The following is a 26,419-nucleotide window of genomic DNA, read 5'->3' as shown; positions in this document are numbered from 1 at the left end:
AGAACTGGACACAGTACTCAAGCTTTGGCCTGACCAGTGCTGAGTACAGGGAAGAATAACCTCCCTTGTCCTACTGACCACACTGTTCCTGATACAGGAATGGAGAGCTTCACATTTTACTAGACCAAAAGTTTGCTCTATTATCCAGAAAACTACATGTTGGTCAAAAGAGAAAGATAAGATTTCAGGGGACCTGTTAGTGCTGTGGTTCACGAGGCTGGATGTTAGGAGGAAGTTCTTGCCAGAGATTGTGATTGGTATCGGAATGGGCTGCCCAGGGAGGTGGTGGAGTTGCTGTCCCTGGAGGTGCTCAAAGACCAGATGAGGCACTTAGTGCCATGGTCTATTTGATTGGACAGGGCTGGGTGCTAGGTTGGACTGGATGATCTTGGAGGTCTCTTCCAACCTGGTTGATTCTATGACCAACATATTCACCTCTTAGTTATATCACTCTATCTTACTTTACTATAATATCTAGCCTGTGTAATTGCATAAATATCCAAGATGAAGTGAAATTTTAGATTCTACCAGTTTTTGGAGTGTCTGGGGGAAATGGCTTCCTCATTTGATTCATCTACAGTCCAGGGCTCTCTGCTCTTTCTTCACTGGGAAATTACATGGCTCTGGGACACTGGATTTGCTGAAGCTTTGAGTCTCCAACATATTGGCCAGCACTTTTCTTATCCAGGGAAGAGATAATTACATTACAACATCTAATGACCTTTTCATTATTTTGCAGAAGTATGCAAAACAGGAGGATGAAGTATTCTTTGGAGAGACAAATAAGACAGTTCACAGCAGCCAGGTGCTGGCAGAAGGCAAGGGCTGATTCGCAAGCCCCTGGCAAGCACAGGTCAGTAGGGTAAGGGCAAGCAGAGAGGTCAAATTTTGGGCAGAGTAATAGGAGTTCCTGCTAAAGACCAGAACTATTCTACCTAGTAAGCATACTGGAAAACAATTCTTTGAAATACAGTTGAAAAATAGTAGTACTCATCTTTCATGTCAATGGATAATTTCAAAGGTAAGCCACAGCTCTGTGTATATTTTGATAAGGGTAGAAAGCAGGGAAATGAAATATTTCATGATACTAGAAGATTAATATTACTGTGTGCTTGTATTGTAATGACAATCCAGTTTCTCTGTGCTGTGAGGCGATTCTGCCCAGTTACTCTGTTCTTGTCAGACCCCACCTGGAGTACTGTGTGCATTTTTGGAGCCCCCAACACAAGAAAGACATGGAACTGTTAGAGTGACTCCAGAGGAAGACCACAAAGATGATCAGAGGGCTGCAGCAGCTCTGCTATGAGAGCAGGCTACAGGAGTTGGGGCTCTGCAGCCTGGAGAAGAGAAGGCTTCAAGAAGACCTTATAGTGGCCTTCCAGTATCTGAAGGGGACCTACAGGAGGGCTGGGGAGGGACTATTGACAAGGTCTTGTAATGACAGGACAAGGGGGAATGGGTTTAAACTGGCAGAGGGAAGATTTGAACTAGATGTCAGGAAGTTCTTTCCAGTGAGGGCGGTGAGACACTGGCAGAGGTTGCCCAGAGATGTTGTGGCTGCTCCCTCCCTGGAGGTGTTCAAGGCCAGGTTTGATAAGACCTTGAGCGACCTGTTCTAGTGGGAGGTGTCCTTGCTTATGGTAAGGGGTTGGAACTGGATGAACCTTGAGGTCCATTCTGCTGTGGTAGGCCTGATAGGCACAAAATACTCTTATCCATGTCCTGCCTTGCCTAGGCATCTTTTTCTGCTCCACCAGAGAGGCAAGTGCAGGAAATGGACACAAAAAAGCCTGGAGCCACTGAGTCTGGCCTGCCCAGGGCCCTGTGGTGTAAGGTACACGCACTTAGCTTGTGCCTGCCTAGTGCAAGGCCTGTGCTTTGCCCAAATTAGGGAAAAGTGAGCCTGTGGCTTTGCCTAATATGGTAAGGTTTGGCTAACTGCCATCCTGACTGGCTATTCTGTGTCCAAAGAGCAATTAATCTCAGCCCACACTGATTAAAGGAGATAGGCAGGTGAACAACCTGCTTTTGCTTCCCTGCTTTGCTCCTCTGCTCTTTGTCATGCTCTCTCTGCTGTGCCCAGCCCTGCTGCTATTGCGCACTGCCTTATTGCTTGCCTGCTAAACTCCACTGCCATGAGTTACCAGGAGCAGACCCTGGATGCCTGCATGCAATCAGCCTGTGTGGCCAGTGTGACATCCTGCTGAGACTGCACCACATCTGCCTCTGCACCTAAAGGTCCTGCTTAGAATCCCTGGACATATACACAGATCATCCAGAAGAAGCCAGGAGACAAGGTCAGAGATTGTCTGTGTCCTTTCCCCAGAAGCCAGGAAGATTCATGCCTCAACATCCAACAAGACAGAGTCCCCTGAAAGCATTTGGGCACTCTCTGGACTGTGGCTGGCACTCGCAAGTGGGTAAGAATAATTTGTGAGTAAATGCCTAAATGCCTCTTGGTAATTCCCTGTTGCCTTCTGCCACAGAGCAGAAAGAGCTCCTTGAGCCCAGCTACTGGGCAAGCAGCACATTGACTGCAAGTGGTATTTGGCCATAGAACCTTCTCTTCCAGTTCCATTAATGTTTATCTATTTTGCTGGTCGTTACTAGATCTAGATATTATCCACAGAATGTTTCCATGACCATGTAAGAACCCAAATATTACTAAAATTAGTGGTGGAGGGATGGCCACAGTTGTGAATAGCAACATTAATAAACAATATTCATTTTGGAAAATATCATCTCACATCAATTAATTTCCCCTCCCCAACACCTTCCAACCTAAATCATTCTATGATTCTATGAAATACATGGGCTCTAATTATTTCATGACACTTCTTACACAAACAATATTATCAGATTAAATAATTTCAATAGCCATGGACACATAAAACATCATCAAGTAAATGAACTTCAAGAAGATGTCCTTGTGAACCACCCAATCTCTACAACCTGCAAATCTTCCACTGCCACAAGAGCACAAATTAACAATGCCATGATTTTCTCTTTTTCAATGTAAATGATTAAGAAATGTTGACTTTTATCATATGGGATTCTGTGATCTGTCCAGAATGGATTGAGTCTTGGATGCACAAATTATGTCTTACAACTAAAGATAATTCACATGTTTAAGGCTCCTGAGATGTTTAATCAATAATGCACTGAGTAAATGTGGCTTTAGAGTCTATAAGCTGTTACTCCTCTAAAACTGTAAGTTTATGGCAGAGATGTTGTCTTCACGTGGAAACTCATCAATGCTTATTGACATCTCTCTGTTTAATTGCAATTTAAATCATGTTGTATTTCATTAGATCTCAAAATGGATTACAATGCTCCATTAATTTTGTAGTTACATATGGGAAGGATCTCATAGTGACTCTATGGGTCATATATAGGCCTCAGATTGGGGAGAGAGCCCCTATTGACATCAGTGTGAGTTCTGCACATGGACTGAAGAGACGACACGGCCCATTATTCTCAATTTTCCATAGTATAGTCTGAGAGAACACATCACAATAGAAATTGCTTATCTGAGATGCACCAATAAATATTTTCCAGGTTTATTTCCTCTCAAGATTGTAAAAATTCAGTCATTTTCTGTACCCACATAGTCATCTTTTTTCCTAAGTTGTATTGCCTCCTTTTTCGTTCCTCTCAGCCATAACACGTGAAACAACTCTCACAGAAACAAAACAATCTGCTGGTGAAAAAGCAAGTCACTTACATTACCAGAAGAGGAAATCAGCAGAAGGTCTAAGTTAACTCAAGCTGGCAGTTTTGTCACTGATTTAAGATATAGACAAAATATTTCAAAGAAGTTCTCTGTTCTTACATTTCGCAATAGTGAGAAAAAAAAACACAATAATATTTGGTATATGTTGGCCAAAGAGCAACTAGGAGAATTTCAAAGGTGTGTACATTAAAGAGGAGGAGTATAAGGGCATGGCAAGAAGCAGGGTACCATTAACAAAGGTAGTGTAAAATGTAGTAAGCAAAACCACAGATAAAGTATTAATAAGAAAAATTGTAAACACTGAGACCTCTCAAAGAGGTGGTTCTGTCTCCTGCAACACATGTGGAGCACTGTAAAGCAGCATTAGAAGCAACTGATATGTGGTTAAAGACCCCTGACCCTCCAGCTTTCATTTCAGGCATCAGGAATGAACTCCAAGCACTTAGAGCTCATCTAGACCTTGAAGACACAGCCCCGGAGGCACCGCAGTGCTTCTCCCCAAACTGTGTTGCACACAGGTGAAAAGGCGGCAATCATGTTCAGCACTGTGCTCTTCTTTCTGACCCCATTGCCTGCCTGTGGAGTGGCAAACCAGACTCATACTCAAAGCAAATTATGCAGCTTCTTAGCAGTAAGTTTTCAAGCTTACCGAAAATTATTAGGCCACAGTTGATAAGGACCATGGGCAGGTTCAGTTCAAGGCAGTGTAGTAACATTAACAGGGCACGAGCCAAGATAAGGGAATGGTTCAAAAGCAGAGGAGAGTAATGAGGGAAGACACAGACCAGAAGGTTTCCTGTACCTGCTGATATTAAGGCAACTAAACCAAAGCAGTAACTATTTATTCCTTCCTCAGGGCCAGTTCTTCACATGATCAACACTAAGCCCTTCAGGTAGATATCTTTCAGAAAGGCAGTGGCACACATCTGACTTGTGGGCAGGAATGTGAATCCCTGAGCCACTTCAGTCCTCTTAGACAACGTTGCTGGCCACACCACTCCGAACCTCATTGCCTCCCATTACAGCAAATCATTGTACTAATACTCATGACCATGATGGCAAATGAAACCTGATGATAAAGCTAAAGTGATCTCAACTCCTCAAAGGCTTCCACAAGTCCCACTGCACTACTTTTTTTTCCCCTAAGCTTGAGGATGGGCTCACCAGTAACTGTGAAAGACTTTGCTTGCATACAATGTGCATCATCCAAGAATTACAAGGGGAGAGAATAAATACACCCCAAATACAAACACCATAACAAACTACAGACCACGACGATGCTGTGCTATTTTCTACCTATCCAACTGGTGGGGTTTTTTTTCAGTTCTGTAGGGAAGATTTGCTTTTTTGTGTGTTATGTTCAATTCGTTAATCACTGGATAAAAGACATTTCCATGGCTCAGCAATTTCCTGAAACGATTTTTATGAATATTCTTGGTGCCCTGTGCTGAAGCATCATGCCCACAGCTTCAATATTACAAGGAAAAGAGAAATCTATTAGAAACAAACAACCAACATGGAAAACAGACTCAGCTAAGAATTTTTTCATAGAAACTAACTCCATTCCTATGACTAACTCCAGCTGGACAATGGAAGTTTTGAATGCAGCCAAGAAGAACCCATCAAAGACTGAAAAAGGCACTGCACCTATTTAAATGTGTGTTGTCCTGTGTGATCTGCTTCCACAGAGCATGTGCTGAGTTGTGTACAAACCATCAGATACAAAGTGATGAGTAAGACAGGAAGTACCAAGAAATCTGATATTGAAATAAAGGGAGGATTGGAGCTATCAGTTTACTCTCCCTGTGTAGTGAGAGCAAGGATAATGCTGAAGCTAAATGCTTTGTACACTCTCTTACTAAGGATTGGACTTAGGCACGCTAGAACCAACTAGTCTCCACTGAAACTCTCCTCACTACTTTCTTCAGCTCCTGTTATCTTGTGTTGCAGAGGAGACGTAGAGGAGTTTTGAAAGGTGCTTCCTCGTAGTGTCAAGAAGCTCTCTAGTTCTCACCTTCATCCTAGCCTCATTGTCTCTGTTCCTTCTTTGTGCCGGTGCCTGGGAAACATGCTCCATTCTCAGCACATTCAGTGCTGGCAGAGCTGGCTGGCAGGAGCATGCTGCTGAGCTCTAGGATGAACAGATGAGAAGGATCTCTGAAGAAGACCTCACTTTCTGCTCAGGTCAGTGACAAATTTGTGTAGAATTGATGGCTGTCAGGAAGGATGCCCTGTCTTTTGGCAGTGCTAGGATGGCATGCTGACTCTATGCTGTTGCATTCACGGTTTCTGTAAGGCACCAGCCTTTTCCGTTCTGGCATATCTTTAAAGTGCAGATTCTGCCCTTACTTTAGGTATGTGTCTTTTAACACAGCAGGATACACCTGTGACCACCAAAGTCTGCTTCTCACCTAAAAAAAAGGCAGAAGTGAGTCTGAGTGAAGCCTATGTGTGGTAACTAGCAGGCAAAAAAGGGCCACTGGAGAGTGTGCCAAATGTGGGACAGCTCCGCTGATTCACACAGCCTCAAGATCTCTCCTCCTTTGGCAAAGGGACCAATCCAGAACTCAGAGAAGTGAGGGTCTTCATTTCAGGGACACAGCACACATTTGGAACAGGAACTGAAGAAATGTAGAGGTGTGAGCATCAGGGAAGAGGAAGAAAACTATCAGTGAAATATCTGCATTTAGAGAAGTGTTAGCACTTAACATGCTATAGCTGCGGTGCCTCAGATCCTGCATTCTGTTAAGCAACACAGTTCTGGAGGAATTAAATTTGTTTCCTTACAATGCCTGCAAACACACATGGGTACAAATTACATACTGGACTTGATCACAAGACCAGAACCCTTTACGCTGTATATTGCTATAGACTAAGTTTGAGAGGTAACACTTGTACCTTGTCATGTAGTTTTTAATTACATGGAAATAGAGAGTTTCTTTTTCATGAAGGAAGTTTCTTCTGATTCCCTCCCCCCCCCATGACTCCTTTCAAAGACAGTAAATAAATTACCCTCTATTGATCATGAATCAAGAGAGTAGTTGGTACTTTTGATCCATGCAATTAACATAAAACTGTAATGTGTGAAATGCACAAAGTATGTGCACCATGATTGAGCCCTGTCATCAGTAATCCTGCTTTTCAATGCAGAAAAAAAATTGTTTGGGGAAGTTGGTTAAATAGCTATTGCAATTACATTCACACCCTGCTAATTGCTAATATTTTTATTAAAAATCAGTAATGATATTCTATTACAGTGGTGAGACCAGAATTAAATAACTTTGTGCCTGATTCATGAAAAACAAAAAGCCTCCAAAGCCAGAAACCATTATGTCTGTCATTTTTTCCTGGGGAAAAGTCACGATCTGCATTCAGCTTCCAGTTCAAAAAGATAAGTTTTCAATTTATACAATGGGGCTTTAACTTCACAATCAGTTCCAGAGGAATGACTTAACTACTAAGAGGGGAAAAAAAAAAAACCCAACCCACCACAATCCTTCACAGTCTAGTTCAGAAATACATCGATCACATCAAAATTCAAACAGATTTTCCTTCCAGAAATTATTTATCCACTCCTTCTGCAACTGTAGTCAAATTGTACATGTAAGTTCTTTCATGTGTCATCAAATTAATAGACTCATTGCTTTTTAGACAGCAGCATAATTTCCATTCTTGATTAAATACAAATGCCAAAACGTTTTAAAAAAACAAAAATACAATCTAAATCGTGATGGGAATTAATGCAAAACAGAGATGTGATCTACTCTCTGTAGCGTTCAAAAAGTATGTTCCATTCAACAGCTCACACTTACATGTTTACACAGAGCATATTTCCAAGCAAACTACACCCAGCACTGTAAATAATGATTTCATTTTGGTTGCACTTGTTTTTTCCTCCCCCCCCCCCCATCATGAAAAAGATCTGTGTACCTTGGAGAGATATCTCAGCCAGCTGAGAGACAAATTATGCGGCTAGCATAACTTTACGGAAGAGCTTCGGTTATTAAAGGAGCTGTGTGAGAGAGATTTCACTCAAACAAAATCAGACAAGTATTGCCTGCTGGTCAAAATATTTCTGTGAAGGCCAAATCAGATCGTATTTGAAACCTGGAAAAATATTTGCAGGATTATTTTTAGTAAAGATCTGATAGGAATATGTTAAAGTGTCTGCTCCTTCAGGAAAGAATCAGCTCAAAACGTCTACCACAGGAGTATTATCCACACTTGCTCCAGAAAGCAGTTTGCATTCCAAAGTTTCAGAGAACATTTAAAATGAATGGAGAAATAAAAGCAGATTGAAAAGTTTGTTTACAGTGAACTGCTGATAGTGCTGCCTGTGTGACCAGCATTAGTATTTCCTTTGGTTTCACTTAATTTGTGTGTGCATCCTTCACAGTCACGGAGAAGAAGGTTGTAAAAGATCTGTGTAACTGGAAAAAAAAAAATCACCAAACCTGCCCGAGAGATGCAGTGTTTTAAATTAGCAGATTGAAAGTTTTTAGGGATAGTTGAAGCCTTTAGTGGATTAAATAAAAACCTGCAAACCATTCTTCCCCACTTTCTTTTTGGAAAAGTTCTTTCCTTCCACTCCAACAATTACAATTTCCACGAAGCAAATTGGTCTCTCAGAGAAATGGCAAAAATTGTTTCAGGTGCAAATTGTCTGCAAGCAGAAGCCCTGTTTTAATATTCCAGACTTCAGGAAAGGAACTCTGATCTCAGAAAAAAAAAATCCTTTAGATGTCATTTTTCTTTAAAAAAAAAATTACTTTAATAATTCTTTATTGCCTTTTTTTTTTTTTTTTCAAGGAAGACATTTCTTCCTAAATGCTGCACTTGTGCAAGATAGGCAGGTGAAAAAGGAAAAGATTCTTATTTGAGTATGGATTGCAGGATCAGGTCCATTGATCTAGGCTTACTTTCTGCTTAGCTTGCACTATAGCAAAAAGAAAAGGGAAATAAATAAAATTAGGAGGATGCCTATGGACTGTTTTCAAGTCCATATCTTAGTTTTCTGCAGCTATAAATCCTTCCATCTTAAAGAATTTCATCCCAATTAGCTAAAAGTACATTCAGGCCCAAGACAGATTCTTTCTTCTTCATTTGTAACCTTAATATTAGTTTTGCTTCCTAAATAATTTCTTTAAGATCCTCAGGCTGGTTTACACTTTACTGTTCCCTTTTCCTGCATTTCCTGTCTTTGGTTTTCCATTTAATACTTGTTTTTGCATCTCAATAATTTTAAAACATAACCTGAAAAATAAAATAATACCCTTCCTGCTACAAACCCTTTTGCTTCAGTACAAATACAGTGATTTAAGCACCCTTCTGAGATTTTGTAGCTGTTAGTGTTCCTGGTCTCAAATTTTAGCATCATTCTTTAAAATGAAGGAAAAAAATCAACTTGCAATTTAGACAGTTACCAAATTACCAAAACTAGTGCAGCAACTCTTAATGAGTGAAACCATTAACAATTTTCTGACTGCAACCCCTGTTCAAATACCTTGGACACCTTGTTAGCACAGAATGAGGTGTTCAATCAAGAGACTGGGAATTGGAAGTACCAGGGCACAGTTTTGAGTGGTGATTACAAGGGCATGAGTGTGAGTGCCAAAGTAACAGTCTTCTACACTGCAGGAAGCTGAGAAACCTTCAAGTCTACATTTGTAAATCAGCCTGGATGATTACAGCAGTCACAAGCAAAGAACATACGAAACAATTATTTGTACCATTCTTTCACTCTTTTAATTTGCTCTTAAAATGAACACAGTGATACTAAGAACCATTAGTGCTTTGTCTTTGAAAATTTCATGAGACTTCATATCTTTCCAAGCGCTATCTTAAATAGCTTACGAGTAGGAATAGAACAAAGAACTATTGTTTTCTGATTGTTTCACATCAATAAGCTTACATTAACGTTTGGATGTGTCCTGAATTTCCTTTGAGAAGTATTTGGCTGATATGCAGAAGTTATATGATTTTAGACTTTCCAGTTCTCCTTAACTATGGGAGTTTACTTTTCCTAAATGAGTGAATGTTTAAAGTGATTTGTTGTCGCACCAGTACCACGTTGTAAATCTCTTCCCATAGTATTAAAGCAAAAGATGCTCACTTCACTAACTTTAATTTAGTAAAATGAGCACTTTTCCAATAATTCCCATAGAAGTCACTGATTTTTTTTCTTTCAATCCACAAAATACAACTCATGCAGAAATAAGCATGAGCATTTCTAAAACTCATATTCCAAACACAGAACTTGTTATTAGAAGCTGCTTTCTTATCAAAGATAAGGAATTATTGACTGAGAAAATGATGAGAAATAACAACAACAACAAAAATAATTGTCACCTACCCAAGAACTGAAAAAAAACCAAAAAAGATAATCTATTTCCATTTAAAAATTCAAAAGTGTCCTGCTACTTTTCTATACTTCATTGGCATATTAAATATATGCAATTCCAACACTTCACCAGTTCTAGTTTGAAGAAATCAATTCTCATTGGAAAATATCTAAAACTTGGGTTTAGACTGCATTTAAGATATATGTATATACTGTTTATGCTGTGATTTTTTGACAGCTCAGCTTTTGCCTTTTAAAGAAAGAAGCAAAAAATAGCATGAGCTTAATTAGCATATCAGCTGCACTAACTGCTTATATAAACAGAAGAAATAATTTTATTCTTTTTGATCATCAATATTACATGAGAACTTGTCACACAGGACTGTTTCCTTCCATCTATTCCATCTATTGGAGGACTATAAAACACTTACTTGAGAATCATCCATTTATATCATAATTACTTGCTTGCTGAAGCCTATTTTGAGCCCTACGAAAACAGCTACTTCCCCAGCTTAAAACATTATGTCTAACAAATCCTAGAGCATTGTCAGGCATCAGTCCCTGTCTTTTTGACTGGTTTTTGGAAAGCCCCCAGAACATGTTATTAAGCACTAAAAGAAACAGTTCTTATTCTGTATCTGACATGTGAACAGTGAAAAACAAATCAAAAATATGACCAGTCTGTATTAAAACCAAACTCCAAGCTGTAATATCCTTCATCATTAATGACATTCTGTGGCTTTAAATTATGCCAAAGGGAATGCAAAACCACCACACCTTTGCTGTTACTTTGGAGGTTTTGTTTGGCTTGGGTAACTTTAAAATCTGTCTTACTGTGGTTTTTTTGTACCTAAGGATGCCAAAGCTATCAGGTAATATTGTAAACTTACATATTACTTTGAAATATAAGTGAATATTCTCACTCCTCCACTGCTCCCTCATTTATACCTACCAGCAGCTGAAAACAACAGCGGCTGGCATTTAAAGGCTCCCTTTTGCAAGGAGCAAAAGTCTGCTTTTAATAAGCGGAGAGGATTTTCAGATGCAGAGGGCGCTGTTGTTCGTCTATTGTGCCAGCATTTCCTGACGAGGGAGAAAAACATTGATCTAATAGTTTAATGTTTATATATATATATATATATATATATTTAAGCTTTCCACGAAATTACACTGGAACTGCTGACACGCAGATGCTACCTTCCATGGTACGCAAGCAGTTTCCCGGCATAAACTCTTTTGTGGCACACTAGAAGGGAGACGAAAACATCTCCTTGGGATGACGATAGCTGGCAAGTTTCCACTGCACAGCCCTTTTACCAAGACTTTATCACCCACTCAAGGTTCCTGCCATCAGATATTTTCATTGAGGGATATTTTAGCTATTTTCATTTCAAAAGCACACCAGATGTATTTAAGTGCAACCTGCGCTACAGGCTGTGGCAACGACTCGAAACCTATTGCTCCGGCGATAGTCTCCTACAATTCTTTCTGAAAGATTTGTTGCAGTTTAGAACTAATAATTCCAGGTGCTTGATCCATGACAAGGAATCTCACTCAAAACCAGAAAGGAGATGAGCGCAGGATTGATATAACAATCTTCTGCACAGCAACTTTCCTTCCGAGGTTTATGCGCGAGTGCATTAGCATTATACCTCCACACACATAAGTAACAGCTCTAAAACAGGTTTAAAACTGCCACTAGTTCTTTGAAGTTGCTGTCTAAATCCCTATACAATGCGCTCTACCTTCTCATGTATTCACATTCTTAATAACTGTTGCTATTTCTTTGCTATTGGACGAAGCTACCATGCCTCAAAACAGAAAACAAAGCATGTAGGTAACAAATTTAATTGCTATTTAGACCCGCAGAAGGCCAGGAAACTTACAGTTGCAGATGGAGTTTTGTGTTTAGCTTGCATAATTGCACCTAAGGTGTTTAGCTGAGTAGAAACGAACGGGCCTCCTGAATTCCTTGTCTGAAGTCAGTGGGAGTTCAGCCTCAGTAAGACTCACAGGGCTGGGCCTGAAACAACCTGGATCAGCTTCTGCACTGAGTTCCCTCTGCTACCTAAGCCCAACGTGGTGTATTAAAGTCCAAGCAACAGGCTTTGTCCAGCTCAGACTTGCAGCTTTTAATCAGACTGCTTCAGAGACTATTTAATACTTATTTACCAGCACACGATGACTTTACCTAAAATGTTATTGCCTGAAAGACAGGAATTGCTGAGAATTATTTGATGCATGTTACTTTTCTTTTCTAAAGGATTCTATTGTTTATTGGCTTGCATCACAATCAAATGCATCCGCATTTTAAAGTGCCTGCAAAGCATCCATGTTGCAAATCTGACCCTTAACATGAAGCTGCTAGGTTAGGCTATGATCCATATGGCAAACCTGATCCTAAAAATGAAGCTACTAGGTTAAACTATTAATATTGAGATGTATTTCTGCTGGTGTGAGGATCTCCTGCTTTCATGAAACATCTTAGGCTCAGTACTTCAAAGTAACAAACAAGCCATCGGACTATGTGGCTGACTGAAAACTCAATACCTCAAAGTAACAAACAGTTCATATACAACAAAAATACTTCAAGTAACAAATGGACTATGTGGCTGACTAAAGTTACATGGGGCTCGCACTTCATAGTAAACAAAAATCTGCCTGCTTAAAACAGTACCTATGTCTCTCATTAAATGGTCATTGTTAGTTCCTTCTCCTCAAATCAATGTTCATTCAACAGTTTTCCACCTGGTAAAGGCTTTAATATAACTTAGACAAAGTTGTATTTCATGATTGGCAAGTTCTTTGCACCCTGGCTACCCCCCAGCCTGATGGAGTGGGGCTCCACGATGCATTTTGGCCCTGTCTTCATGTCAAATCACTGCCATCAAAACAATGGCTCGTATTACATGAAAATCTTGTGCAAATGAGCCATAATGGGAGTGAATGACAATCTTGTAAGACCGTGCAGCAGGATTCTCCTTTGATCTGAAATATTGTTAATCTTTCTCAAACATAACACTAAGTATACTTGGCAAATCCTGGATGAGAAAGTCCCTCCAGTGCGGCTCTGCGGACAGCCAGCCAGAAGCCAGGAACACCCTGCCACAAAGAGAGGCACAGCCAGAAGTGAAGTACACCCCGACAGCAAGCCACGAGTTCTGCAGTTGCTGGGAATTTATTTACAATTAAAAGATCTCTTCAGCCTTTTCTTTGCCTGAAAACGAGCTAAACAGTATGTTTATTTATTCTTAATAATGGATATTTGCTGCTGGATCGCGGCTTCATTTAATTAAGAAGCTGCAGTATTTAAGATATTAAAATCCATGTTTTGTGCAAAAGGTTAGCTTTTTTTTTTTTCAAAACACAGCCCTTATTTATTCACAGCTTAAGAATCAGCCTTACTCTAAATTATAGTTTTAATATGATGGTGCAGGGAGAAGGAAAAAAAAATTCCAGCAACGTAAAGCAAGATTTTTTTTCATTGGCAACAAACGCATGATATAGGAGTTTATACTTTCCTAATGATGCTTAAAGCAAAGATCTGGAATGGTATGTCTCAGATGAGGTCATATATCAACTTCAGGGTAGTAAAAACCTCTCCTTAGACTATATTACAGCCAACTCACACCTTTTTGTTGTGCAGCCAAATATGCAAGGCGTACATAGACAAATGCAAACAGAGTAAATCATGTTGATTCAGTGCTGGTAGGAAATATGCCTCTTCAGTTGTGTGCTGCTTTTGAAGTGTTGCCTAAAAATCAGTCTTGGGCTTCAAAGAGAGGGGATTATAGCCTTTATCCAGCAATTAATATGGCTGAAACTCAGAATGTCAGCACCTGACGACTATGCAGGCTGGACAGTAGCCTAGTAGGGGTCCAGTCCCCCTCAAGAATTGGAATTTACAATAAAAAAATTAGTGCATAAATAGACAGAACTATTTGGGAAAGGGGCATAAAATTTTAACTTCTAACAACCTGTCTATATTTTGACATGTGGGGGAGAGGGGGAGTTGTGGTGTCCCTTGACCTTTAACCTGTCTTATCCACCTAGATCATTTTAATCTCCCACCAACTGTTAAGGAGAAAAGAGTGCTATTAAAGAGAAAGCTATTCCTTTTGCCTTCTTACATAGATCAGATGACAACCTCTCCAAGTCCCTCCTCTCTGTCAGAGTTCAAGGGTTCAAAAATGGTCAGAATATCAAGCAACAGAAAGCCAGCAGGACTGCTGCAGAAAGAGTTTAAGCACTTTATACTATGCAAAGTGGTTGAAGAAGAAGGGTTGCCTTATTTTGAAGTTTTACTTCTCTAGTTTCATCTAATAGACACTTTGATTTCAGAAGGTAACAGAGCTTCTAATTTGAAGGGGGACAAAAATCCTTACGTCATTCTGATTTGTACCCAAGCTTGCAGCTTCCTGACAATCTTTTGGGTGTTAGCTCTTTACGTGGACTCCCTAAGGTTTAGGTAAAATATGCACGTATTAATAGTGTGCTGTACCTAAAATACACATTTAACACCCTAGTTGGCCAGGGAAAATAAGGTAAAATAAGATAAAATTAAGTGGAGCATGCAGTTCTCTTAGTCCATTACCATCTTAAGATGGCATTTCCACCATGCTACATATAGGACCCAATTCCTGGCTTTCTCCTATTTCTCATTTCTAACCACAGACAGTTGTTGTAACATATTTCTTTCAAGAATTTCCACTTGCTTGGAAGAAAACATCCCCCCCCCAAGTACCCACACTTAATGTACTTATGGAAAAGCAACTCCACATCGTGACAAGCTAAACAATATGATTCTTTAATAAAGAAAGTCTGATATTAAATGCAGAGCTCTTCTTTCTAAATGGCAGAATCAGTTTGAAGGAAGGGATATAATTGCTCAACATAATATAAATGGAATGGATACAAGCTGAATGTAATTTTTAACAGAGCCCCTCTTTCTAAATATACAGCTAATGTTTGTCAGTCTGGGTAAAAAGACATGATAAACAATAGGATCCTGAAAACTGCGTTAGATTTTGGCTTCTGCATTAGGCCTTTCATATCCTGCGTATCCTAAAACGCTTGGACAATGTTTCCATTGTACTTAAATAAATACAGTAATGGTGGTGCAGTAACACAATGGCTTGTGCTCTGCCTTGGACTGCAGAGCCCTGTTGTCGTGTGACAAGGAGTTTTGGCTGGGGAAGAGGCTTAAACAGCCTCTTTTCACAAAAGTGCCGTGGTAATATTGCCTAGACAGGCAGCAGGGATGGGAGAAAGGGATTTTGGATTAACATCTCATCTCGTGAAGGATGGCACCTCAAACAGTTCAGCACCTCCCCGGCGTTGTACTGCCATGTCAGCATTAAGAATCAGCCCAAGTCCTGGTGGGAGACTTAAACTTGTGACCTTCCAGCCAAGAGGTAAGAGCACTGCTGGCTGAGGCGTACTGTCATTATTGATATGTGCTTGCATGGGCTGACATCGGTGTTGACTACAGTTTGACCCCAGAGTGGAAAATTGATGCCCCCACAGATTTTAAAAGTGACCTCTACCTTGCAGAGAAGCTTTGGCTTTTTTCCCTTTTGGAAGTTACTTCCTCTGCTAGAGAACTGTAGTTTCCAACAGATACCTAATCTCCAAATGCTGGATTGCTAAACACCTTAAAATGTAGTTGAATACTGTCTGGATCCACAATACTTAAATGAAAACTTACAATTTAACTTCTAATGTTCCAGATAGAATTAGAATGTATTTTTATAGCAAAGGATGGGGGGAGGGAAGAAGATTAACACTTGCAATAATTAAATATATTTACAGTTTACAAGGCCATGAAAAACATTCAAGGCACCTTGCACCTATACAAGGCAGAGTATTTCACAATGGTATCACACTATCAGTAGATAAAATACAGATAGGGATAAGGAACATGTTCAACTGATATTGTGTTCTATACACAGCAAAGGAAATGTCCCTGGGGAATATTTTCATTACATTACAATGTACATAAATTCAACATGGGAAAAATTATCAATCTTGATTCTGTCTCTGCTGAAGTTACCATTACCAAATTAGAGAGCTGATGATTGCAGACTTGGACCCAGTCACTGAAGACTCACTCTAATGTGACAGTGATGTTAACCACATTTAGCAGATGTTAAAAATCTAAGAAGCTGAAAGCCATCTTTATGTGCAAAGTGATGGTGTGAAAAAAGAGTTGTCTCTCTTAGAACCAAGATACACTGTAGGTGCAGATGAACTTTGGAATTAATCTTTAACTGGCAGCCCAGAGTTTAGTTTAGATTTCTAATTTACCAGAATGTATCATAGAATGGTTTAGGTTGGAAGGCACCTCAAGGATTATCCAGTTTCAACCCCTCTGTGTCACAGGCAGGGACACCTCCCACCAGAACAGGTCAGTCAAGGTCTCATCCAACCTGGTCCTGAGCACCTCCAGGGAGGCTGTGGATGATGGAAGCACAGCTTCCATCATCCACAGCCTCCCTGGGAAAACCTGTGCCAGTGTCTCACCACCCTCACTGTGATCCACAACCTCCCTGGGCAACCTGTGCCAGCATCACACCACCCTCACTGCAAAGAACTTCCTCCTAACATCCAATTTCAATCTTCCCTCTGCCACTTTAAACCCATTCCTCCTTGTCCTGTCATCACAAGCCCTTATCAATAGTCCCTCCCCAGCCTTCCTGTAGCCCTCTTCAGATACTGGAAGGCCACTCCAAAGTCTCCTGGAAGCCTTCTCCTCTCCAGAATGAAGAGCTCCAACTCTCTCAGCCTGTCCTCATAGCAGAACTGCTGCAGCCCTCTGAGCATCTTGGTGGCCTCCTCTGGACTGGCTCAAACAGATCCATGTCCTGCTTGGCTTGGGGTCTCCAAAACTGCACAGAGGACTCCAGGGTGGGATCTCAGGAGAGCAGAGTAAAGGGGCAGAATCTCCTCCCTTGCCCTGCTTAGAAGCTGCAGGCTGCTTCTGCTTGCACCTCTGCTTGCTTTGCACAGGGACAGAGCTTTCTCGCTCTTACTTATGACTGGTGCTGCTCAAAAGCTGCTAGCACCACACCAAATTTCAGTATAGAAATGCAAAACATAGAGAAGAAAAAAAAAAAAGGCAAAAGTTTGCCAGATTCTAGTCACAACAGTGCCAGCTAATCCTCAGACAAGAAAGAATCTCTCTCAGCAGATTTCTCAGGGTAATCACACGCTTCTGAAGATATACTGAAAAGATGAAGTGATGATTTGATGGTGGGTAATACCCAGCAACCTTGTTGAATCAGATTTTAGCCCCAAAAATTTTGCCAAGTCATCTGGCTTCACGAGTTTGATTGCTTCAAAAAATCAGAAGAGCAGAGCGAAACAATGCATTAGAGCTCATCCTCCACAGCTTTAATTCAGCATCAAACTCTGGCAGAAAATATTTCAAGATGAGAACCTGTACACAAGCCTCAGCCTCATTTCCAGCCTAGGCAGAAAAAGCTGTTGCAGTTCAGTGCTGCCTATCTGTGCCTTCTCTTTTTTTTACCTTGGTAAAATGTCTTTGCTTGTTTATTAAAATGTTCACTGCTGTGATCCTGTTTTTTACCCGGGGAGTTGAGTAGATTTAAAGATGACACATAGCTGTATAAATCTTATGTTTACTATGCCTTCTCTAAAAAGAAGTGCCTGGCTGGCCAAAAATAACTTTTATAAGCAAAGACAAAAGTATCAGAATGGCAGTGTGAAGGAAACTGGCCAGCCAGATCTAGGGTAGAGTGTCCTTGCCCATGGTAGGGGGGTTGGAAATAGATGATCTTTGTGGTGCCTTCCAACCTTGACTGATTCTATGAAACCAAGGGGATTATGTATTCTGCATTGTGTGGTACATTACCAGGCTGTAATGTACCCCAGTTTATTTTACTGGGGATGGGATCCACCTTCCAGGTTAAGGTGGATCCCATCCCCAGTAAAATAAACTCACCCTATGTAGTGTTTTGGGTGTTACCTGCCCTCCCTCACTTCGGAAATCACCCAGACTAGACTCAGCCAGCCCTGGAAATTTGAATGAAACTTACATTTACAGCTTAGCTCAATATATAAGCAGATATTTACAGTATATACAGAAATAAACAAGGTAAAAGATACTACAGAAACACAACAGCCCTCCCAGAAACCTGAGTCCACAGGAGGTGCTCCCAACCACACTTCTACCTTCTCCCACCCCTCTCTACCTTACCCCAGACATTGCCTTGTGCCCCAAGGAAGAATGGAGGGTTGGCCAGGGGGTTAGGAAGCAAATGGATTAATCAGAGAGATGGAGGATGAGGTTAGAGAGAAGTGCAGCTCAAAGCCTAGGCTGTGCCCAAACACCCAAAGTCAAATACCTTATCTATGTTTATACTCTTGTTCTTATACATCTCAGCAAGCCTGTGAGTGAAGTAGACATCACCATCATTTCTCTTTCACAGGCTGTGATCTAGTCCTTCTCACCAAAACATTCTAGCTAGCTTCAAACTAGCACACCCTATGAGGAGAGGCTGAGGGAGCTGGGGGTGTGCAGCCTGCAGAAGAGGAGGCTCAGGGCTGACCTCATTGCTGTCTACAACTACCTGAAGGGAGGATGTAGCCAGGTGGGGGTTGGTCTCTTCTGCCAGGCAACCAGCAACAGAACAAGGGGGCACAGTCTTAAGTTGTGCCAGGGGAAGTCTAGGCTGGATGTTAGGAGGAAGTTCTAGACAGAGTGACTGGCATTGGAATGGGCTGCCCAGGGAGGCAGCGGAGTCACCATCCCTGCAGGTGTTCAAGAAAAGACTGGCTGAGGCACTTAGTGCCATGGTATAGTTGATTGGATAGGGCTGGGTGCTAGGTTGGACTGGATGATCTTGGAGGTCTCTTCCAACCTGGTTGATTCTATGGAACTCACTACAACATGGATTTTTTTGGAAAAGTCAGGGGGAAATGAAATTGTATTTCTTATCATTTAAATATAACAGTATAAGGAGAATAAACTACTAGAGAAATATAATTGCCTTAAGGAAGATGGGGAAGGGGTCAAGTGGTGGCAAAGCAGCAAAAGCAGCAGCAGCCAAAACAGCAGCAGGGGAAGATAGCAGTGGGCGCAGCTGAAGCAGCAGAAGCAGCAAAGGGTACAAGCTGTGCTTCCACACAAGGTTCTTGATGCTCCAATGAAATTATATTAACTTATCCATTGTTGCCATTATATGGCCTATCCCTAGAATGTTCATCTCTCCACTCAGAGTTTCCACTTCTAAGTTTTTCTTTTCTGTATATTTTTATGTCTGAGCTAGAAATCTAGCTCAAATGGCCACACTCTGGAGGTCAGATCAGCTCTAGAATACAGTACTTTAACCAGGGGCTAACTGCTGGATTCCCACAGCTCACATGAAGTTATCACTAATCAAAGAGATGAGGACCATAATCACAGTGAGATTTCCCCCACCCCCAGTAAAAACTTAACAAGACCTTACAAAAACATAACAATGACCTGGAATGGGTAAAAAATCTTTAGAGGTTTGGTCCCAGTGTTCATTTATGACAGACAAAAACTGTATATATGAAGCTAAAGAATTTAGACAATGAACTTTTCCTGATCTACAGTCCCAAATTGATATGGTTCCCTCTTTGCAAATGGATTCTTTTTCTTTGGAACTTGCAGGCTAATTTGATCATATATCCTTTATTAACCTCATCCAAGATTCTATGGGTTACTGTCTCAGTTCTAAGTTCAATTTCCCAGAGACTCAAATGTAGTTGATAGAACCAATAACAATTTATAGGATGCCCTCCCCTCTTCCCCCTTCTTTCCCAAAAGAGAAGGAATTAGATGGAGAGAGAGAAAAGATGTGCAGACCCAAATTAATCATCTCACTGTGGTTTGGAAGTTAAAAGAAGAAAAGTTTAACAGTAAATAAAAGGTATTTGAGGGAGGGAAGTTAAAAAGGTATAGGAAGGGGAAAGCAAGATACAAAAGATGTAAATATACAACCAGATTTGGTGGCAATGGGTTTTGTCCACCTCGTGGGTGACTGCCACATGGTGAAACCAAGAGCAACAGGAAACAGGAATGGTGATTGCTGGAGAGCAGGAGGCAGGGAGAGAGGGAGAACAGGCAGTCCCCCTGCTTTTAGGGTTCTTAGACAGGGAGTGTGAGTGGGCTAAACCACCACACCTGATAGTGTTCAGACCCACCCCTGGGGAGGAGTCAAGACCACCTGGGGTCAGGTCAAGACCACTGCCCCAGGAGGGTTAAACCTGTACAGTTACTGTGTGAGAACCTTTGTTGCCTTTGAGTTAGTCCTAAATAGCAAGAGGTAACATGGTTCCCTTTAGTATTTTGCTCGGTCTCCATTTTTGGAGTTTTTTGTTTTGGAGTTTTCTTACTTCTATTTAGGACAAACTTAAAGTAAATATCTCCAATATTTTATTTATACCAATGTTTGTAACTTAAGGCAAATGAATATTTTAGGAATTATTTTCTCTCCATCTCTTACTGGTGTTTTGGGGTTTGAGTTTTGTTTGGTTTGTTGGTTGGGTTTTTTGAAAGGGTTTGTTTGTTTGTTTTCCTTCTGGGGGCTTTCCTACCACTTCTCAACACTGCAGGCCTGCGACTCTGGCACTGCTTTAGGGCTCTTCTGTTAGGCAACCAGCAGTAGAACAAGGGGACACAGGCTCAAGTTGTGCCAGGGGAGGTACAGACTGGATGTTAGGAGGAAGTTGTTGCCAGAGACAGTAATTGCCATTGAAATGAGCTTCCCAGGGAGATGGTGGAGTCGCTGTCCCTGGAGGTGTTGAAGAAAAGCCTGGATAAGGCACTTAGTGTCATGGTGTAGTTGACTGGCTAGGGCTGGGTGATAGGTTGGACTGGATGATCTTGGAGGTCTCTTCCAACCTGGTTGATTCTATGATATGAAATATTCACACCTTTGAGAGCTGCATCTGCATACCAAAAAACACATCATGATCCCTACGCTGAGAGATAACTAACAGCCTGGGCACATTCCACGAGCTAAGGGGGACACTTTGACTCCTGAGGATCCCTGAAATCCAGACACTCTTAGTGTACAGAATTGCTGAAAGAATCTGAGGCACAACAGCCTCCAGCAATAAAGCCTCCTCCACACTCCGTGCCAGCCCTGTTCCAGTGGTGTTCTCTACACTAGACTAGCACCAAACCCTCTACTTTTTCTTCAGCCTTGCCTGCCTTCCTCCCAGATCACCTCACCAGCCCAAACCTTCCCATCAAACTCACATCTGCCTGCATCCATCTAGGGCACCTCATCTTCACTTATTTAGTAGTTCACTTCCATATTGTACTGTCTCTATCTGTACACCTTTATCTTCCACACTGCTTCTGCCATTACCACTACCTCTATGCTGGAGATCTTTCATGTCAGAGCCAATTGCTATGGTTACAGGCAATCTGCTGTATGTTTCATCTCCAGGAGCTGTAAATGAGGGAGTTTTAACAGCATTTGAGCAAGCACTACCTCTTCCTTACATGGAGCACACATCCCCATTCAAATTCATCTATCCACTAGTTGCTGCTCACATCATATATATTACACTAATAAGAAATTCAGCCTGGATGTACAGACTGACGATGAGTTGATGCCTTGTGAGGAACAACAGTTACAGTATTTTGCAACCTTTTTCATTTTAATAGCATGAACCTTCCACTTCAAGCAATACCTTTTATTTTCTGCATGCAAACTCTGCTGACTGTGGGGTGAGGTATGAAGGAGTAAAAGGATTTGATCATATTTTAATCTATCTACATGTAAAACTCTGAAATGAAACAGGCACACTGCCTCTTGCAAACAGAAATCCTACAATAAAATTTACATGGTGTGCTTATACTTTGTGTCTTAAGAAAAGGCAATTGGTATTCCTGAAGCTTCAGTGTCATGAAGTTTATAGCAGTTCAGAATCAAGTGTGATCTTAAACCTCAGTCATTCCACATGTGTGTGTGTGTTTAAAAAAAGGGTGGGAGAGTAGGGGCATTTGATCTCTGGCTTTGAATCTATTTGTGCCAGTTCTAAAAGCCAGACAAAAAAAAATGTTTTAACTCAGGTGAAAATCCTGCTAGCCAGAAAAAAAGATGTTCTCATAAATACAAATGACAGATATGCTAAAAACAACCTAAGGTGTGGTATTTCTACAGTTTTGAGTGAAAATCTGACAAAAAGAGCTTGCAAGGTTTTCACAAGGAATCTAGCCATGAACACTCCACTCTGTGTAAAAGCAAATCCTCATATCTCTCATAAACCCCAGGGGAATAAAATGATCCAGGTCTCCACACTTTCAGCTCAGCCTAGTTATCCGTGGGGTAAATCCTGAGCTGTCCATCCCTCAGATAAAATATTTAGTTGCTGCTGCCAGATTAGAGGTGCACACAGTGCTTCCAGTTCAAAAAGATCATAAGCAGGAACCCACCAAGATGTGTGGTCGTGATTAAGGAGTGGTTATAGCCAGCCAAGCGTGCGACTTGAGTGTAAGCTTACATCTCTTGGTGCTGGTGGAGATCTTACCTTACTGCTGACATATCAGCTCTCATTAATTAACCCATGAAAGCTCCATGGCCTATTTTATACAGGAGTTGTACTAAATAGTCTCTTCCAGCCTCATAATCTATGACTCCACAGATTCTGCGCTTTAGAGAGCTGAGGTTTGTGTCTGTGTATCAGAAAGCAACCCAGCGTAAAGCTTGCTCTCTGCATTACAATGCTGCATGCCAGCAAAGGGATCGCTTATGAAAAGCGCAATCTCTGCTGGCTTTGGCTCCCTCCCATTTCTCACCTTGAGTGTTGTGCAAAGCCCCTCACCAGTACTACACACCAGGAGGGAGTTACCTCCCCTGGAGCAAGGCTTCAGGCACACACTCAGGCACAGTCCGCTCCCCTCTTGTGCTGTCGCCCTGTCCTCTATTGCTTCTCACTCAGTGCTGCAATCTAGTCCAGCGTGAGGCTGGAACAATCGACAGGAAAACAATTCTTGTTAGTAATTGCAGCATCCTACTCAGATTTGGTACAATGCAAAAACAAAGTCGAATAAATCTGGGCCTCAGCTTGGCTTTCTGTCTGCAGCATCTTACAAAAGGATGGTGACAGCTGAACAAAATCAGTATATCCCTTAGGCAAATGACTTTCCCTTCTCAGAATAAATCTTTTTCTATTAAATAAGATTACACAGTCGTTTTAGGCCCCTGAAAATAACATGATCCCAAAATACAATCATTTTATTATGCATTTTAATAAACTCTCCTTTAGTTGTGCCCTTTCAAATCCCTCCCTCTTTAGAGTTTTATTACTCATCACACATCTCTGGCTTTTTTTTTTAAAGGAATTTTTTTTTCCTGGGAAGTATATAAGTAGCATATTTATGAAGCTATTACACACACAAAATTCCTGGAACTGGCAGTACAAAGCTGATCTTGGAAACAGATTAACCTTGCCAAGACGACTGCCATGGATGGCAACACATCTATACAGGATATTCATGCGGAGCATCTGCTGGGTGCTGCACCTGTCAGCTCAGCTCCTTGTACTGCAACCTCTGGGTGTCCCAGCAGAAGAGCCCTGAGCAGCCACTGCTCAGGACCCACACGCAAGATCTGGGCTGTGGCCTCTACCCATGAAGCCAGTGCAGTGCTGTTTTGTCGTGAGCCACAAAGGGTGATGCTGAGTGTAACTGTAACACGAGTCTCAGTGTATTTGACAACACATGAATGCCTTGATCAGCTTTGAGTCTACATTTATTCCTCAGAGTAGAAATGTGCGAGGAGGCTTTTGGTATGGATTTATGAATGTGGCTGGAAAATACTCAGCTAAAAATCTTAGGCATGGGGTTTTAGCACCAATCTCTTTCTGCATTTCAGTTTACGGAGCCTTTACACTGTTTCCTGCTGTGGTCATCATCATGTCTTGGCCACTGGCTGATGAAGAAGCAAGCCATGGATGACAGAAAATTCTCTGGCCATCCTTACCTACAAAATGGCAAACAAGCTGAGCTCTGTGCAAAGTCTGCTAGGCTGTCAATAGGAAAAATTACAGAAGGGCTCCCTTCTTTCAGTGAAGTAATATATTTCTGACTCTGCAAAAGTCTTTTACTTAGCCACAATTGCATCATATCTGAAATTATTTTATGACCTGGGGCTTGCATAGCAGGCCCATCTGTTCCCTCATATTGGCTCTGAGATGGCTGTCACCATTTCATTCAGTGCTTGAAAATGCCAAAAATGAAACAACTTCCACATTTGTTAATGAGACCTACCAAAGAAAGAATACCACCAACAAAAGAAAGCAAAAATACTCTAGACTTGGAGCTTCCCAAGCAAATGTTTTAACTTTCCAAACACTTACACAACTTTTATACACAAGCTCATTACAATTGCCACTAGAAAAAAAAAACAAAAGCCTACAGAAATTTAGCTAGCAATGAAAGGAAAAGTGGCTGAAAGGTTAGGAGATGTTTAATAAACTACAGCTAGCTTTTTACACTTGTGATTTTTTAAGAACAAACCTTTAATTTTGAAATTCAGTCTCTCTACCATTACATTGCCCTTCGGGGCAATGATCTATCAAGTTCTGACTGTTTCAAACTGTTTGTGCTAGATTCAGCATCTATCACTCCTTAGACTTGCTGCACATTTAACCACAGAGCCAAGAAACAATAATTTTCAATTAAGAAACCTGGAGAAGACTTGGGGACTTGATTTATGGTGCATGACTAATTATCAAATAGCTAGCCTAATGAAAATTAAGCTGACGGTTACTGCAAAGATTTCACTTCATTTTCTTGAGAAGATGCTGATATGACCCAGAATGTAATTTATGGATGTTTCATTATATATTTTAAAACAGACAAAAAACACAGTAGAAATTGTCTAATTAAAATTTAATTATATATCTTTATATATATATATATATATATATATATATATATATATATGTTTTGCACTGTAATGGAAATAGCTCATGTAAACTTAGATCTGAATTAAAAGCATCTTATTGCCTGAAGTGAAAGTGTTTCCTTTTGGGTGGTGATGAAAGAGATAGGAATATGAAGGAAGACATGACAGAAATTGCTTTTAAGGCTCAGTGCATTTACAAGCAAAAGATTCAGTTCAGCACAGAGCTGATGGATGAAAACTTTGCTCAGTACCCACAATATTTTATATGTAAAATTCTGCTTAGAATTAATGTTGGCAATCGTTAGGAAATAGATATCATCAGGACAGTGTTCTGTGATGATTATTTTTAACTGTTTATGGATTTGATATGCAGCTTAAAGAAATTAGTAGCCTTGCTTCTGAAGTATTTGCATCCTACTTAGAATGGTCTGTTTCAGGGCTACAGGGGTCTGGCTCCATGACTGTCGTAGCACACATTCACATGGGCGATCCCATTAGAAACCTTAATAAGGAGGATCATAAAATCATAGAATCAATCAGGTTGGAAGATAACTCCAAGCTCATCCAGTCCAACCTAGCACCCAGCCCTACACAATCACCTAGACCATGGCACTAAGTGCCTCAGCCAGGCTTTTCTTGAACACCTCCAGGTATGGCAACTCCGTCGCCTCCCTGGGCAGACCATTCCAATGGCAAATCACTCTCCGTGTGAAGAACAATTAGGTCCTAAATGAAAGTAGATGCCTCTTAATTGTTATTTTGCAGTGAATCATTGGGTAGAAATTAATAATACTATATATGTAGGTTCTCTGATCATGCAAATATTACATGATTAAGCAGGAAGAGTCAGCAACTTTATAAACAGCCAGTGAAAACAAGTCTGTATAGTCAACAGGCACTACTACTTTCACCCCATGTTTTCACAATGGCTTTCACTGATCTCCATGGATCTTTCTAGACAAAGGAAAATGAAACAATTCTTCAAGTCATACCCTTTTGCAGAAGTTAAGATCCCAGAGATATGTTTCCAAGAAACAAATAAATCAGCCCTGTGCAAGAAGCCAACCTTTGATGTGTCACTGCAAGCAACTCTCCTCCTGCTGCAAGTCCTGTGCACAGCACTCAGACATTGTTTTGTGCACTTCAGTGAAACAATGAGGAAGGAAATATCAAGGTGGAAAGACAAAACCCTAGATTAGCAGCTGGTAACAAGATTGCTTAGGATTGTCACCAAAGATACCAGTCACTGAAAGGGAGACAAAAAGGAAAGAAGGAAAAGATAATTTGATTTACTCAGGAAATTGCTTGTTTCTTCAGAAGGCCTTTATGGGGACCATCACTTTATGTTAGGAGGACAGCTGGTAACCAGAAAGGGAGTGGGAAATTAATTTCCTATCTAACTCTTTAAAGATCTGAGTCATGTTCAAGTAGATG

This window comes from Pogoniulus pusillus, chromosome 13 (genome assembly GCF_015220805.1).
Source record: "Pogoniulus pusillus isolate bPogPus1 chromosome 13, bPogPus1.pri, whole genome shotgun sequence".
NCBI classification, from domain to species: Eukaryota; Metazoa; Chordata; class Aves; order Piciformes; family Lybiidae; genus Pogoniulus; species Pogoniulus pusillus.
Note: the sequence above shows the minus strand (reverse complement) of the source record.